This window comes from Typopeltis vanoorti, chromosome 21 (genome assembly GCF_054136105.1).
Source record: "Typopeltis vanoorti isolate ZY-2024b chromosome 21, IOZ_Tvanoo_1.0, whole genome shotgun sequence".
NCBI lineage: Eukaryota > Metazoa > Arthropoda > Arachnida > Uropygi > Thelyphonidae > Typopeltis > Typopeltis vanoorti.
The window spans coordinates 24,358,544-24,376,461 of NC_143569.1; the positions used below are offsets into that span (position 1 = coordinate 24,358,544).

At 36.4% G+C, this 17,918-nt stretch overlaps 1 protein-coding gene across 3 annotated transcripts in view; it reads right to left on the reverse strand.

Moving 5' to 3' along the window:
- Pask (PAS domain containing serine/threonine kinase) overlaps positions 1–17,918 on the reverse strand; it is a 401,386-nt gene that overhangs the window by 299,970 nt on the left and 83,498 nt on the right. The window lies entirely within an intron of this gene.

The following is a 17,918-nucleotide window of genomic DNA, read 5'->3' on the forward strand; positions in this document are numbered from 1 at the left end:
TGATAATGAACAGTGTTATTTGAAAGGGTAATACAATCTACAATTTTGCTTGCCTTATCTTTGATCGTCACTTGCACCATTATTTTGGCTACAGGTTTTACTAATGTTTCACCAATCATTTCAGCTGCTCCAGATTTCGATATTAAGAATGCCACACAATACGAAGCTTCCAAAACTTTCATATTTTGAACTCCTATCATACCAATATATTATTTTTGGGGAAATTTTTTTAAAGTATTTGTGTCTATTTTCAAAAAATTCCCCAGGTATTTCCCAGTATTCTTTGTTTTGTCTTGAAATGGCAGTTTAGGTTGGACAGTTTTTCATATACTTTCATTTGTGGGAGTTTCGTATCAATTGACACATAGTGGAATAGGCTCTTCTTGATTATCAGTCTTTGAAAATCCAAATTTTTAGTAATCTTCATCTTACTTAAGGACTTTTTTTCACTTTTTTTTTGTAATTTACTCTAATTTTAATAAATTTACAGATGATTTGCACTTGCTACTTTCATTAAAAATATTTGCTCCTGATACTTCATGCACTTTTTACCACAATCATTTTCATTTTTTTCACTATCTTCTATTGTGCATTTCAAATAAATAACCCATTTTTAACCAGTGATTCATATTAAACAGTTTAAGAAACACAAAAGAGATATTAACATTTTTAATAAACGTCAAAGGCATCACCGAACGTCTTTCTAAAATGATGAAGAAATACAATTTTGCCACTACTTACAAACCTATCAACCAAATTTACAACTTGTTACCTTCTGCTAAGGACAAACTCTCACCTTTGATGTTGACTGACGTTTATGAGATTCCATGCTCATGCAAATTGTCTTACTTTGGACAGACAGGTAGATCTGTTCAGAAACGCATCTCAGAACATCAAGACCACATTCGTCTTTTTAAACCGCAGAAATCTGGCCTCTCTCAACACGGAATTGAAAATCCAAACCATAGGATCCATTGGGAAAAGTCTAAACTTTTACATAGATCTTTATATAAACATGAACATTTATACAAAAAAAGTTCTGAAGCCCTACTACACAGACCAAACTTAAACCACAATGACGTTCTTACTATTTTCCTAAAGTATGGGAAATTGTTATACAAAATTGTGTTAAATAATTAATTATTATTATTTTTTTACTTCTGTAACACGTTATGCACGTTTAACGAGATTCCATTGTAATCAAGTGCCCTAACTGTATGTTGAAAATTTTTTTAAAAAAGGTGATAAACCTTTTGGCAACTCCCATAGGCACAGATGACTTGCTACTGCTTCTGCCTGGTATCTCCAGCTCTGGGCCTGGCTCCCACTGAAGAGACCTCAATAAAGGTCGAAACTAGTCTGGGTAGATGGCCAATCCCTTTAATGCATAACAGTATACATATCCACATAGGAAATGTGTTTTGCATTATGGGAGATACTGGGTTAGAAGTGCCTGGTAGCTTGCTCCACCTTTGCCACGAGTTGCCTTGGTGTTGCACTACTTACTGGATAAGATAGTACAACACTATATTTAGTCCTGAAGATATTTTCAGGCGCAAACTTTGTTTGCTCTCACTGGGATAAAGGATTAAACTAAATCTATTATAATGCCCTAACTGTATGTTATTCCTATTATTGTTTTAAACTACTGTACTGATGATGTCCTAAGATACTTAGAATGAAATATTTACAATTAAATAATTTTCACTGTGGTTAATACGTGTGTTTGTTTTAATTATGATCGCACCACAGGTTTCGTTATTTAAAAAAGTCTTATTCCTTAAATTTCCTTTCATACTAGGTTTTTGTATGGTGTAATGAGCAGGTGCTTTTCTAGTTGATTTGGTGTAAGGTGTTGAGTGTGTGATCTGAGAGGCATGCTTCACCATAATGGTTATATTTAATGTGACTTATGTGTTCTTTCTTACGTATAGCGATTGTACGTCCTGTTTCACCAATGTACGGTAAGTTACAGGTGCATGTGTAAGTGGATGCACAGGTGTAAGTGGATGCAAATAGACTCCAGGATGTGCCAATGGGAGGAGAGGATCCTTAGAGGAGTTGAATATGGTTTTAAGTATAGTAGGTGACATTGAGGTTATAATGTTCTGGGTTCTGTTGAATTTTTCTGATAATCCTTTAATGTATGGGATGGCTATGGTTTTACTGTAATCTAGATTCTTTTTTGTTGATGTTTTATTAATAGTATTTTTGTTATAGCGATTATTTATGAATGTGTCGCTGATGATTTTTAGTTGTTGTTTCAGGGCTTGCTGGTTAGAGCAAATTGTTGTAGCTCTGTTTCTAAGGGTGTTAATGACTCCACATTTTTGTGATGGGTGGTGGTATGAATTAGCATGTATGTATTGGCTCGTGTATGTCTGTTTTCGGTAAACCATGAAGGATAGACTGCCTGAAGGAAGACGTGCGACTAGTGTGTCTGGGAACTGGAGCGAGTTTTGATTTTCGATTTTGATGGTAAATTGTATGCATTTGTGTTGTTTGTTCAGGTGGCTAAGGAATGTGTTTAGCGTTTGTCGCCCGTGCAGCCAGATAGTGAACACATCGTCAACGTATCTAAGCCAGACTGTTGGTCTTAGCGTGGCGGAATCAAGAGCCCTTTGCTCAAAAGTTTCCATGATGTAGAAGTTAGCGATTGGGGGGGGGGATAGCAGTGAGCCCATGGCTGTACCTTCTTTTTTGTAGGTAAAATTTGTTTTGCCACACGAAGTAACTGGACTGTAGTATGTGGGCAAAGAGGGCTGTAATGTCGGGCAGAAATGTGTTCTGTAGTAAGAGAATTGTGTCATTGATGGGAACATTGCGAAAAAGGCAGAAATGTCAAAACTGACTAATAAGTCGTCTTTGTCGAGTGTTATGTTTTTAATTTTGTTTATAAGGTGTTGTGTGTTCTTTATGTAGGAGGGGGGGGAATGACCTACCAACTCCTTGAGTGTTGACGCTAATTTCTTGGCTAAGTGATAATTAGGGCTGTATATTCCTTCCACAATCGGTCGTAGCGGCACATTTTATTTGTGTATTTTCAGGACTCCATATATTCTGGGGGGGGGGGGGGGGGGAATAGTGGGGTTTGAGTGTTTTTAACCGTGTCCGGTAGCCAAGAAGTGACAGACTTGAGTAGTTTCTCTGTTTTATCCTTTATCCTGTTTGTTGGGTTATAGTTTACCAGCTTATATATGTTGTTATCTGCTACTAGTTGGTTCATCTGAAGTATGTATGTTGACCTGTCAAGGACGACAGTGGCATTGCCTTTATCCGATTTCGTTATTATTATGTCTTGGTTAGCTTTTAATGACTTAATTGCTGCTAGTTCCGTTTTTATGAGATTGTTCTGTATGGTTTTCTTATTGTTCAGAACATTAGTAGTTTCTAATCATATTTTATCGGCTATACTGTTGGATAAGGACCTGATGTCTCTTTCTATGTGGTAGATAAAATCCAATTTGTTTACCTTTTTAGGTACTATTGCATAGTTAAGTCCTTTATCCAGTAGCGTAAGTTCGCTGCTGTTTAAGGTGTGGCTTGATCACATGGTTCTTGCTTGCTGGGGGTTGGTCGCTCCTTGTCTCCCTTGTTTGTTGCTCATTGTTGGTGTTTGCCGGGGAGGAGGTTTCCTGATTGGCCACCATATTTCATCGTTGTTTCAAACTGTGAAATTTGGTCTTGAGTTTTTCTTTATTCTTTTCCAGGATATATTTGGCCGAATTGTCAGTAATTCTAAGTACTTGTAGAATGTCTGGATTTATATAGCTCGATAGTTCAGATTGCAATTTTGAAACCAGATTTTGAATTATTGCTAGGTTTTGGCAGGCTGTTTGGATCTGTTCTCTAAGCATTGCTTTTTCTGTGCGGTCATATATACGGAGTGCTTTAGCGAACGTAAATTCTTTTTCAGCTTGATGCAGATAGGAATAAGGAAAAAGACCAGCTGATTGATCAAGAGGGAAATACGTATCTTTAACTTACTGTACCGATTGCAGCACTTGTGGGTATCATTTCCATGGATAACCTGAATCCTTTCTTTTAGGCTTACACGGTGATCCGAATACATTTTTGAAAATTATGGAGACAATTACCGTGTTTGAATAAAAACTTTAGTTTAATATAACTAAAATCTACATTTGACGTTTCGACCTTTATGTCAAGGTCATCTTCTGGAGCATACACATTATATACAGAGAACAAGCAACACTACAATCTAACTGGTTTGTTGAAGTTACTGGCCCTCTTTGCCCACGTACTACAGTCCAGTTACTTCGTGTGGCAAAACAAATTTTACCTACAAAACGAAGGTACAGTCATGGGCTCACCACTACCCCCCCAATCGCTAACTTCTACATGGAAACTTTTGAGCAAAGGGCTCTTGATTCCGCCACGCTAAGACCGACAGTCTGGCTTAGATACGTTGACGATGTGTCCGCTATCTGGCGCCGCATGGGTGACAAACGCTAAACACATTCCTTAGACACCTGAACAAACAACACGAACGCATACAATTTACCATCAAAATCGAAAGTCAAAACTCGTTCCAGTTCCTAGACATGCTAGTCACACGTCTTCCTTCAGGCAGTCTATCCTTCACTGTTTGCCGAAAACCGACACACATGGGCCAATACATACATGCTAATTCATACCACCACCACCCATCACAAAAATATGGAGTCATTAACATCCTTAAAAACAGAGCTACAACAATTTGCTCTAACCAGCAAGCCCTGAAACAACAACTAAAAATCATCAGCGACACATTCATAAATAATGGCTATAACAAAAATACTATTAATAAAACATCAACAAAAAAGAATCTAGATTACAGTAAAACCATAGCCATCCCATACATTAAAAGATTATCAGAAAAAATCAACAGACTCCTACAACATTATAACCTCAATGCCACCTTTAAGCCACCTACTAAACTTAAAACCATATTCAACTCCTCTAAGGATGCTCTCCTCCCATTGGCACATCCTGGAGTCTATTGCACCCACTGCACCTGTAACTTACCGTACATTGGTGAAACAGGGCGTGCAATCCCTATATGTAAGAAAGAACACATAAGACACATTAAATATAACCATTATGGTGAAGCAGGCCTCTCAGATCTCGCTCAACACCTTACACCAAATCAACTGGAAAAGCAACTGCTCTTTGCCCCATACAAAAACTTGGTATGAAAGGAAATTTAAGGAAACCTGCAAAATTCTGATAAACCACCCAAATATCAACAACAAAGATGGCATGAAAATTCCAAGGATCTGGATGGCACACATTCAGCTTACCTAATATATAAGATCCAGCTTAAGTCAGGACTCTAGCCAACCTCCAACTAGTATTAGAAACAATTCAATACCAACTGGTGGAATACACATGTATAATCATATTGTAAATATATATATATATATATATATACACACACACACATACATAGACTTGCTGTTGCGCCCAATGTAATTCTACAACCAACAGATAATACTAATAATAGGTCTCTAGTGTTGATATATTTTTTTTTTCCCACCAGAGTCAGGCCAACAATTGTTATAGCGGTTGGTCAGTAACTTTAACAAACCAGTTAGATTGTAGTGTAGCTTGTCCTCTGTATATAGTGTGTATGCTCCAGAAGATGACCTTGACATAAAGGTCGAAATGTCAAATGTAGATTTTAGTTATATTAAACTAAAGTTTTTATTCAAACACGGTAGTTGTCTCCATAATTTTCAAAAATGATCCCTTATATCTTACAGATTTCTGATTGACATCTTCAAGAACTCCTGCCCACTGCAACTATCCACCATTCACCGTGCATGAATCGCATGCACATTTCTCAGATTTGATATTCCATGTAGAGAAACTTATTTAGTACCATTACTGCTAAACCAATTCCAATATAATATCAAAATATCTTTGATCATTTATGTGAAGAACAATGTAATAACCAAAATAATAACATCACTGAAGTGAAGCTTGTAATATTCAAAATAACTTGTTTTATAACTTCACGGATCAAGCAAAAAGAGAGCTGCTGAAGTACTTGCTGTAGTAACGAACTAATGAATTGTCTTTCTAAAATAAGAACAGTGGATTTTTTTATTTATTTTTCTTAACAAGATTCCACAAAATTTATAAACCTATGGTGTAATACATTATTAGTGTCAGGACTGTATTAAATTCTCATCATTCATCCAATATATGGGACCTTTTCTAAACCAACTCACTCTCCAAATATACTACAGATGTCACCTCTGTTCTTGGTAAATCTGCAACCTTATCCAAATTTCCTTTTCTACAGATCAACTTCATCCACATAATCTCAGCTCGTGTTCTGTACCACTACAGCTATAATAAAAGGTAAGCCCTTTTCCATAGTCTAATTACTCTTTTTGCATCAAATGATTCAAACATTATCTTCAACCAAATAACTGAAATAATCCTTCCTAGAATAAGTACCTTAATCCCCACCTCCACACAAACCTAAGACTAATATACAATTCTTGATCTCCAACAAGTGTGCCAAAGTAATCCAAAAAAGCTATTTTAGTGACTCAAATCAAAACCCATTTTAACTTCTGGCATGTACTCAGCCTGCACTACAGTCCTCAACATTGGTTAAAAAGATCAACAAATTCAATCCCGACTCTGAAAGGATGAAATGCAAAAAATGTGCTTCCTGTTCAAATGGGAATTAAGCCTTCTAGTTTCCTACTAAGGCTACTAGATGCAACTTTTGTTTTTCCACCTCTTCCCACTGCTAACATCAACTAACAATAAGGCTGACCTCTTTACATCAGTCTCTTGTACAGACATCTAAGAAAATCACCTCCCATGATACCCACAAGCAGCTCATGCCATATCTCCTCTGATCTTTTAACTGAAAGACAGAAAATTTTTCATTAATCAGTATGCCTATGTCTTCTCATCCAAATTATATTAATCACCCCCCCAATCACCGTGCTCAAAATTAAATTGGTGATCTAGAATTAATGTCCATACAACACTCAAGCTGTAATATTCTTCTGACATGTACTCAACAGTAATGGAAACAGGCCCAATACACATACATACATATATATACACATATATACAGGCAGTCCCCAGGTTACAGACAACCTGACTTATGGCATTCCATACTTACAAACAGGTTCCCAAGTCTCCTCATAATTAATAATTAAATTAATAATTCTGGAACAAGTTTCTTCCATGCATGTAAACAAACTCACTCAACACTACACAGTTACTACAGCCAATGGACCAGGGTCATTTCTGCATTTAGGGCTTATACTTACATTGTATACATTCCACAAGAGTCAGGGCTAAGGAAGACGATGTGATGACCTTGAGAGTTCTAGAAGAATTATAACATCTATGATGCCATCATAGATATTATAATCTGCTGATTTTTGGGAGGAAGTGAAGCAATCAACAATGAAAGGGGGTGTGGAACAAACTGTGTTTTTGTGGCTTCACAGAAGAAGACATTGCCAAAGCCAGAAAAGCTGTGAGATGGTAGCAATGCACTACAACTGGACATCAATGAAAATTATGTCACTGACTTATTAGTCCCATTCACAAGAATTAACCAAAGAAGATCTTATGGAGATAGAGAAGCAGCTGATTAAAACACAAGAACACAAAGAATCAGAGGAGCCAAGAAAGTTTACAACAAAAGATTTAGCTGAAGGCTTTCATCTCATTGAAGCAGGATTTGCTAAGCTTGAGGAGCAAGATCCTAACATTGAACGGTTTACAAAGGTTTACCTAGAAATTAACGAGAACATCAGCTGCTACAAGGCCATTTATGATGAAAAAAAGAAAAGAAAAAGGCTGTGGAAACAAACCTAGACACATTTTTTTCAAGAAACTGACTCCAGTTGTAAGCTCCCCTCCTCCAGCAATAGAATCAAATCATGATTCTCCAGCACCTGGTCCATCCTTTCTAGCACCAGAATCTGATCCTGATTCTCCAGCACCCACTCCATCATCATCATCTTCCAATTAATGCTAGCCTTCCTTCTTGCCTCAAAAATACCTCTTCCAGTAAGCAAGACATTGATGCAACATTAGGTAAGTGTTAACCTTTAATATTTTTTTTGAAATTTCTCATATCTAAACTTTTTGTATGAGTTTGTTTGAATTAAAAGAAAGAACACAACAGTTTCTGTAACTTATTATTATAGTACAGTGGTATTATTATTATTACAGTATTACACTGTATTATTATTGCCACATTATATTATTATTACCGTGCATGCGCTGTTCATCAGGATTCTTCTGAGTTGCATACAAATCCGACCTAAAGACGTTCTCAGGAATGTATTTTGTCCGTAACCCAGGGACTGTGTGTGTACACACACATATAAAGAGAGAGAGAGAGTGAGACAGAGCTAATCCCTAAAAAAGGAGACAATCACTATCAAATTATCATCTTATTGACATCATATCAATCCTCTCAAAAATAATGGAGAAGGTCATCAACAGCTAACTTCTTCCCAATCTGAAGTTAGTCCCATCAATTCAATGGTGATCTCCAATGAGATCTGTCACAGAAGCCTCCCTACCAAGCAACCATCTTATGGTCTGCAGCTATCCTTTGTAAGTGGAGTCACAAGTTTTCTTTACAGTAAAGATTGTACAGTAAAGGATCAATACCTACTAGGATCATACAGTAAAGCTTATATAAGAAGGGTTCATGTTTGGTCTCTAAGCATGATTTCCAGGTTATGTAAGCTTTCGGTTCAACCACAGTATTGATATGCTATTGGTTTTCAACCTTTTCTGCTTGGGATTCATTTTTAAAAAGAAAAAACTAAAAAAAATGTTAAGAGTCAAAAGTCATCCTGATAAAGAAATCTGCTTTTAACTATAGATCTAAACATTATACAGGGAAGTAAGATCCTTCTTATAAGGAATAAGACAGGACTATGTTTTGGTAGTGTTGACATCTGTGAGATTAGCTTCACCCCATCCTTAAGAATATGATAAGGATATCAGTGTTTCAGACATCAGTTATGGAAGATCTTCAAGTTTGTTTCCTTTGACTGTGTGCAAGGTTTGTCAAATGAGGAAAGAAATAACTATGGATAAGATTTGAGTTTAGTGATTGCACATCGTTAATGCATAGAAATATGAGTGAAAGCAAAGAGCCTGGGGAGTAGGAATCTTTGGCAGTTGAATCATCCAATTCAGCTGCAATGTGGCTTGATCAGATCATACATTTCTTGGCAGAAAAAGCCTGAATATAGGGGGTTGAACTACCAAAGCCATTATATGGCAAGAAGTTTGAACACGAAGTCAAGATTAGACTTGATGTCCTAATCTTGATTAGATTAGGACATCAAGTCTAATCTTGGACTTGATGCAGTGAGAAGATTACATCCTCTCACTGCATGTCCCTTTAGCTATTCATTAAAATGAGCCATGAAAAGAATAAGAAACAATCACTGTCACAGTTTGAAAAAAAAAGCCACTCTATCAGAAAAATGACATAAAAAAATCTAACTTTCATAATCAAGGAATCACAAATGCAAATGACATACATAACCACAAAGATATCTTAAGGTGATTATTTCCAAATGAATCTCAAATATCAAACTCTGTACATTGTGAATGTCCAAATGACATATTGTATGATTCTTCCTACCAACAGAGTAGCACGTGCCTTTGTGCAATCTAATCTAATCTAATCTAATGTCTCATGCTAGAGAATGCCAGGTGTAGAATCCTGTTTTTCTTCTTCTCTTCCCTTCTCTGGGTAAGAGTTTCCTTGTCCCATTCAGTTGCATTTATCTAATGTCTTTATCAACATCTGCAAATCATTCTGACCACTCTGACTTTTCATCTCTGAAGTTTGACTATCAACTCTAGCTACCCAAACAGTGATCATCTTAGGATCTCTCTTGAATTTGTCAAGAACTTCAAGTGGTTTCCTTTTTTTCATAACCATAAATCAACCTGGAAGAGAATGTGGAGGAATCTGTTTGTAAGCAATGATCTAATGCAAATCATCCACCTAATAATTGCTTATTAGAAATATTAGATAAACTTCTTCACACTCACAATGCCCCAATCTTAACTGATTCACCTTACAGTGAACTGTCCTCTTAGTGTTACAGACCATAATTTTATGAGTGTTTCAAACTTCTGTAAAGCAGGCCACAGCACCAAGTGTAATGACCCAAAAGACTCTTCCTTTCCATGGTCAGGCCACTGCTTCCATGAAGATAAAATATATCCTCAGGGACCTATTTTCTCTCTCTCACTTTTGAGTAGTTAAAATAACCCAAACCTCAGAATCAATAATAAGCTATGCTTTAAACCAAGTCCATGCCATTCTTTGGAGACAATATAATCTAGCTACCTTTAATGCTCTCAAAACAGGAATCCCCATTATTCATCCAAAAAGATCTCAATTTGAAGATTGTAAATCTCCTAGTACGCTATAATGCAGGCGAACTGAGGAGAAGAGCGTTGATAGCCAATGGGTCTATACGTATGGGTCTATATCTGAAGGCACCCATGAAGCAAGTGAGTATGAGAATGGTCAAGTTAGGAATCTAGTCTTTCAAGTCAAAATATTGAATAGGGTAGTCAATTCAGACAGTAAAGGTGGGTGGGGGCCTAAAAGGATGATGCAGTTTCTATATACTAATGCTGGAAGTATCAGGAACAAAAGGGAGGAATTTTTGGCAAGTCTCACTAATGTCTATAACCTCAAAAGTTATAGGCATTAGTGAGACTTGGCTAACAGCAGATGATGTAGTTACAGGGATAGAATGTGAAAGGTTTAGTATTTTCAGGGAAGAAGAGAAGATAGGATGGAGGAAGGGGTACTTCTGATGACAGCAGATGAACTGATCAAAAAAGAACAGGACATAGGCAGGAGGGTGAATGTTCAATTCAAGCAGCCTGGTATGAAAATAAGGCCAGTAAGACAAAATATACAGTTGGCTGTTGCTACAGTCAATAAGTTCCACAGATGATTTGAAAGACATGCAGTGCCAAATTAATACGAGTGCAGGTCGAGTGATTATTAAGGGGGACTTCAGCTATGGAGATATAGACTGGAAGGAAGAAAGATTCATGGCAGGAAGGACACATAGAACTTACACACCTGCTAAGAGATAATTACTTAAGGCAGCAGGTGATGAAGGAGACTAGGGGTAGGACAGTATTGGACCTGGTCATAGGATTTGAAGAACTATCCATAACCAAGTTGACCACATTGCTTCAGATTCGTGAAAGTGACATGCAGTCTTGACTTGGGAGATTGTAAAACTTGAGGAATATTTTGTCAAGAAGGGGGGGTATTCTTGTAAATAAACTTATACATTGGTAATACATAACTATCAGATTTTAGGGAAAGAAACCGTATACTAGAATATTAATTAAAATCTTTAATTAATACTTCCTATATTTCAGTAATGTTACATTACCATCTTCAAGGATTACAAAATAATGATATGTGCATGCAGGCACTAACACTAAACAAATATGGCTGAAGAAAACACCTGAAGTCAGTCCTAGAGTCCTACAGATGTCCCCTAGTGGAGTAAAATGGGTTGTCTTGGCTGTTGGGTTGATGTTCTTAGAATGCAAGCTTTCCATATTTAGGGCAGTCTCATGAATCCAAATTTGTTGCGGTTTGGGGAGTTTTTTTTTTTAGAGATGAGGCTGATTCCAGGAATAATCTCTCATATTTAACTTGTTGTGGTGTAGTAAAGTGACTTTCTTTCAGCGCATTTTGTGGTGGGTGTCCAAAAGCATGATCAGCAAGTCCTGGATTGCTGTATTGGTGGAACCAGATCCTTATGTTCAGATATCCTGATATTAGCTGTCCTGCCTGTTTGGCCATAGTAGGTCAGTTTGCAAATACAAGGGAGGACCTGGTAGTATATTCCAGGTAGGTCTAGAGGAAGTGGCTGGTCTTTGGTGGAGCAGATAAGAGATGTCAAATTTTTATATGGTTTGTAACAAGTTGTCAGGTCATATTTTTTTTTAGGATTTCTGTTAGCTTTTCAGAAATACCCTGGATATAAGTAATGGTGATAGATTTAGAGTAATCTCTGTTATGAAATGGGAGAGGGAGGGATTGTGTTTAATTGGTTTTAATATTTTTATGGATTTTTTTTTTTTTTTGGGGGGGTAGCCATTGGTTATGAAGGTATTAAGAATATGGTTAAGTTCAGCAGTTAGGGCATTGTTATCTGAACTGATTAATTTTGCCCTGTTATATAGGGTTTTTAAAATCCCATATTGTTGGGAGGAGGGGTGGTGTGATTACTGGTGAATGTATCTACCTATATGTGTAGGTTTTCTGTAAACAGACAAAGCCAGGGATCCATCAGGCTTGCATGTAATCAGAGTATGCGGCCAAACAGCGAACACATAATCTATGTAGCATAGCCAAACAGTAGGTTTTTGTGGGGCAGAGTTTAAGGCTTTTTCTTGAAAGGTTTCCATAAAGAAGTTGACCAGGGTTAGAGAGAGTGGAGAATCCATGGCTGTCCCCCTCTATCTGTTTGTAGAATTTTCCTTGAGTGGGCCATTGGTGAATAAGGAGGAGCCACCAAAACTGACCATTACAGTATGCCAGTGTGTTGGAGTGAGAGGTTTTCTATATTAAAGCGAGCTGAATTTTTTGTGTGTGAAGGTGTGTTGCCATGTGTGAGCACTTTGGCTAAATGTTTGACTATGTATTTGTATGTAATGTGACTAATTTGTATGACTTCAGTTATTTTCTTCAGCCATATTTGCTTAGTGTTAGTGCCTGCATGCACATATCATTATTTTTAGATCCCTGAAGATGGTAATGCAACATTACCGAAATACAGGAAGCATTACGTTAAAGATACCAAGCAATTTTATAAACTTGGTTTTAATCCTTTTTCCCAAGTAAGCAAACAGACAGGTAAGTCAAGTTTGCACCTGAAGTATTTTCAGGTCTGAGGCAACTCATGGTAAAGGTGGAGTAAGTTCTGATCACTATCCTTAGTACATTTTACATAGAAAGCATTAATTACAGATTAATTAATATTCTAGCATACATTGTCTTTCCCTAAAATCTGACAGTTAAAAGGCAGTATAAGTGGAACTACAAGATAGGTGATTGAGACAAGCTTAGGAAGAATCTTAAATTTGTGACATGGAATAAAGCACAGCAGGGTAAGGAGATTAGTAGTGCATGAGAGATAGTAAAGGGTCATCTAGAGGAAGCAATATTTCCTTGTATACCTAAGGTAAGGAGGGTTAATGAAATAGGAATTAGATTGATGAGTAATATCATTAAGCATAAGCTGCAGAAGAAGAAAATGCCATGGAGGGTATATAAAGAGAAAGGTGACTAGAAAACTCAAGTAATACAAGGCTCAGGCAAGAAAGGCAAAATCAGATTATCAGAAGAATCTAGCCAAGCAGGCCAAAGGAAATCCCAGAGTTCTTTCGTTATGTGGCAAGTAAGAGGAAGAATGACCATGGAAGATTAGTCTTAATGAGTGGGCAGAAGGAGACAGAAGCAGATAAAATACTTCATTAACTAAGTGACCACTTCGCAAGGGTATATCATCCAAATGAGGTTACTGCTTTAACATATAAGGCAGACACTATTATGGGAATAGAGGTGGATGAATTGTAAGTTCTTAGGATACTGCAGAATCTCAATGTAAATACTGGTGTGAGATTAGATGAGATATCAGCTAAGATTTTGTGAGAATGCGCAAGGGAACTGGCAATGCCTTTGACTAGGCCTTTTAATTTAAGTTTCGCCTCTGGTAGAGTTCCAAGAGAGTGGAAGGAGGGCTAAATAATTTTCTTGCATAGGGAAGTATTCTAAGACTGCAGTAACATATTAGAGACAAATCAGTATCTCAGACGTGGTGGTAAAAGTACTGGAAAAATTGGTCAAAAAAAAAGAGAATTCAAGAATGGGTGGATAAAAATATAATACTATATGAGGGGCAACATAGTTTTGTGAAGGGTCAGTCATGCCTTAGTAATTTAATAACTGTTTATAATAGAGTAAGGAGACAGAATTGCTAAGTTGGATAAAGGAAATGGCTACACCACATTGAACTCCGTCACAGAAATTAAAACAAATGGAGAAGGATATTATGCTGGTTATACTGATAAGAGGGTGGTTGCTGGGTAGACATCAAAGTGCTATATGGAGGCAGATTCAAAGCAAAAACAGGTGACTAGTGGTGTGCCGCAAGGTTCAGTGTTGAGACCACTAAATGATATAGGATATAACCTAAAAGGAAATATTCAGTTAATCAAAGGAATGTAAATAACTTGCAGGATGATTATGGACAAAAGATAATGGGTGTCAGTTTAATGTGGAGAAATGTAAAGTTATGCATTTTGGGATAAACAGGCTACAAGCTACATACCACACTAATGGAACTGTACTTCAGGAAATAGATGAAGCTATAGATTTAGGGGTGGTGGAAGACAGATTTAAAGTTTAGAAGACATATTGCTAAGGTTGCTCATAAGACTACTTGGCTATTGTGAAGGGTAGGTCATGCCTTAGTAATTTAACTTTTTATACTAGATTGATAAAGGAAATTTATGATGAAGGATTGATGAAGATGGATAAAGGAAATGGCTACATGATGATTTTGTAAAGACATTTAACAGAATACCACATGGAACTCTGTCACACAAATTAGAACAAATGGGAATGGACATGCCACTTCTGGACAATCAAAACGTTGTATATGGAGTGACAGAATCGAGGCGAAAACTGGTGACTAGTGGTGTTCTGCAAGGTTCAGTGCTTGGACCATTGCTGTTTAATTTGTCCATAAATGACATAGGAAATAACCTGAAAGGAAATATTCAGTTGTTTGTTGATGGTGCAAAATTAGGTAGAGTAATAGTTAATCTAGGTGATGTAGAGAGCCTGCAGAACAATTTAAATAGGCTGTCAGTATTGGGCAAAAGATAATGGGGTATCAATTTATGTGTAGAAATGGAAAGTTATACATTTTGGGAAAATAGATTACAAGCCATGTATCACATTGATGGCAATGTACTCCAGGAAATAGATGAAGCTAGAGATTTAGGGGTGGTGGTAGACAGAGAGTTAAAGTTTAGAGGACATATTGCTAAGATAGTCGATAAGATTACTTGGGTATTGAAGAAGAAATTAACAAGTAGAGATAAGGAAGTTGTCATTGCTCTTTATAAGGACTTGATACACCCACATCTGGATTACTGTGCTCAAGTCTGCCCCCCCCCCTGGGTTTCTTGGGGATGAGGAAAGCAATGCAGGGGATTCAGAGGTGATTGACCAAGATTGTGAGTGGCCTGTGGAATGTTCACTATGAGGATAGATTGAGGGTGTATGTGTGGATTGCTGAAGTTGGTTGACAGGAGAAAAAGAGGGGATATGATAGAAACAATTAAGTTGCTTAAAGGGTTTTATAGGATAGATGCAGGGGAACTGTTTCAGCACTTGGCTAGAGGGACCAGAACAAGGAGTCATTCTTGGAAGTTGAATAAAGTTGTGGTTGGTAGGGGTGTAAAGACTAGATTTTTTTTGTTTGGAGAGTTGTGAATTCATGTAATGGGTTGCCAGAGTCCGTTGTGAGTGCTTTTTCTGTTAATGGGTTCAAGGAGAGGTATGATAGATTGGGTCCTCTGTGATGAGTCTTTGGACTCCATGGAGGTACCCATATAATGATAATAAGAAGAATTTGCCTCTGCTTATCCTTGATAATGCAGAAATGAATACACAGATTAGATCTGTCTTCTCAGAAATTATGTATCTTTTCTGACTGATATACCTGCATCATTTCCTGGCATATATACATCAGATTAGTAGCTTCCTCAGACTCAACAAAAACTTGGCATTCTTTTCTGCCAAATTTTTAGAACTACTAGCTCTGTACATTCTGAATCTCTCCATCCTGCTATTAGCCTCTATATCATGGTGAACCTTAGAATACTGGACTTATATTTAGTGTTATACAAAAAAATCTCTCTATAAATTCTTGATATTGATATTAAGCTTCTTTATTTGGTATTGTTTATAATATTACTACCAGTATGAACTGCAAGTACTAAGTAAAAATTGTTTATTTCATCAAGTTTCCTATGCACTACGTTATCAGTAATAAAATATTTTAATTTTGAAAACTTATATTAAATTGCTCTACCATAACCTAGTTCGCAGTTTCTTAGGTTTTATGTACCTGACCTCAGTGGCTTTAAAATTACGGACTATTTCTGTTGCAATGTATTGGACAACATATCATTTCAGCAGCTTCTTTGAATTTGCAACTTTCTGTTGAATGCAACATATGGCATTCTTGTGAGATACTGAAACACCTGATGCAATGGTAGTAGGAAAAGCTAGGCCAGATTTGTGCACTCTTGCCTTTTTTTTCCACGTGTGCAATATGTTTCTTTGTACAAATCTATCTTGAGCATCCATTTGTCCAACATAGCAAATACCTAGGTGGACAGAAAATTTTATTTACACCTAATACTCTCAAAAGTAGGTTGTTTTGGTGACCTCACTATTGTGGAGACTTTTGTCATTGGTGTGAAGGCAACTTTTAAGTTTCACTGCTTTAATACATTAGCAATTTTATTCATGAATTTGTATTGATAAATTACTGAGACTACAATCATGTTAAGAATAATTTCCAAATATTTAAACCTTCATATTAAGGTCGCAATTTGTATATATATATGTGTGTGTGTGTAGTATACTCATATAGACACACAAAGACAAGCTACATTATATTTCAAACAGTATGCCAAAGTGACAATAATTTGATCAACCATTATTCTAGTGACCTGACCTCTAGTGAAAAAAAAAAAAAAAAGAAAGAAACCTACATGAAAGCTATATCCTATTTATAACATGGTCAGAGAACAAATTCATATTAATACTTTTAATACAGCAATAATGGTCGCCTAATCAATAATTTAACATAAGGATTAACACTCTTACTTCCTGATTGCCTACTCTATTTAATGTTTTTGCTTGAGAGACTAGATTCTGCACTTGGTCATTCTCACACTCGCTTGTCTCATGAATGCCTTCATAAGCATTCATCCTAATTACTTAAGTTTTCTTGAATTTGCACTTTTGCATGCTCGGTGAACAAAGCTCTCTAGACAGCTAAATTGTGGTTTCTCTATTTACAAAATACTACTCCTAAAAACTCCGCAGTTTTTACAAGAGGATTTTCCTGATACCGTTGTAAAACTGTTTAAATTTATCACCAATGCAGAACACACTTCACATGGCAGAATAAATTATATAAGCAAATATAAGACACAGCTATGGGCATTCCTATCTCACTTACTTTGGCTAATTACTTCACTGAGCATTTGGAAAGCCAAATTTTTAACATCATTCTGTGGATGATATCTTTGCCTTGGTTCTCATGCTGTCATCAAAGATTCTGACATTACAGAAGATTTAAATTTGATTGTCTATTCCTCGAAATGTGTGAATTCCCATGTCACTGTCCTAATCATAATAGAACAGGCTGCATGTCTATTTCCAAGTTATGGGAAGTAATCGCTATAAATTGTTCAAAATTTTAAATTATTTTGGAATTACACAACTACACCTGGTTCCCAAAACTTTAATAGTATTTTAACCTGTTTGCTCATTTGCGATTGAGACACATGGAAGTATTCTTGTGTTCATATTCCCAATGTTGTAACCAATTATTTTGCTCTCTCCCTTAATGATGTTCAGAGTGAAATATAAAATAACAGCGGATATTTGTTATACTTTCATTTAATGTTTTCTCAACGACAAAATAAAGTAAAAATATAAGTTCCCAAATGACTGTTAGATTGTCTTAAAACATATCATTTTCAGATTTAATATTTCTTGGCTAATGTAACCACTATAAACACAATTTTACAATACATTTCAT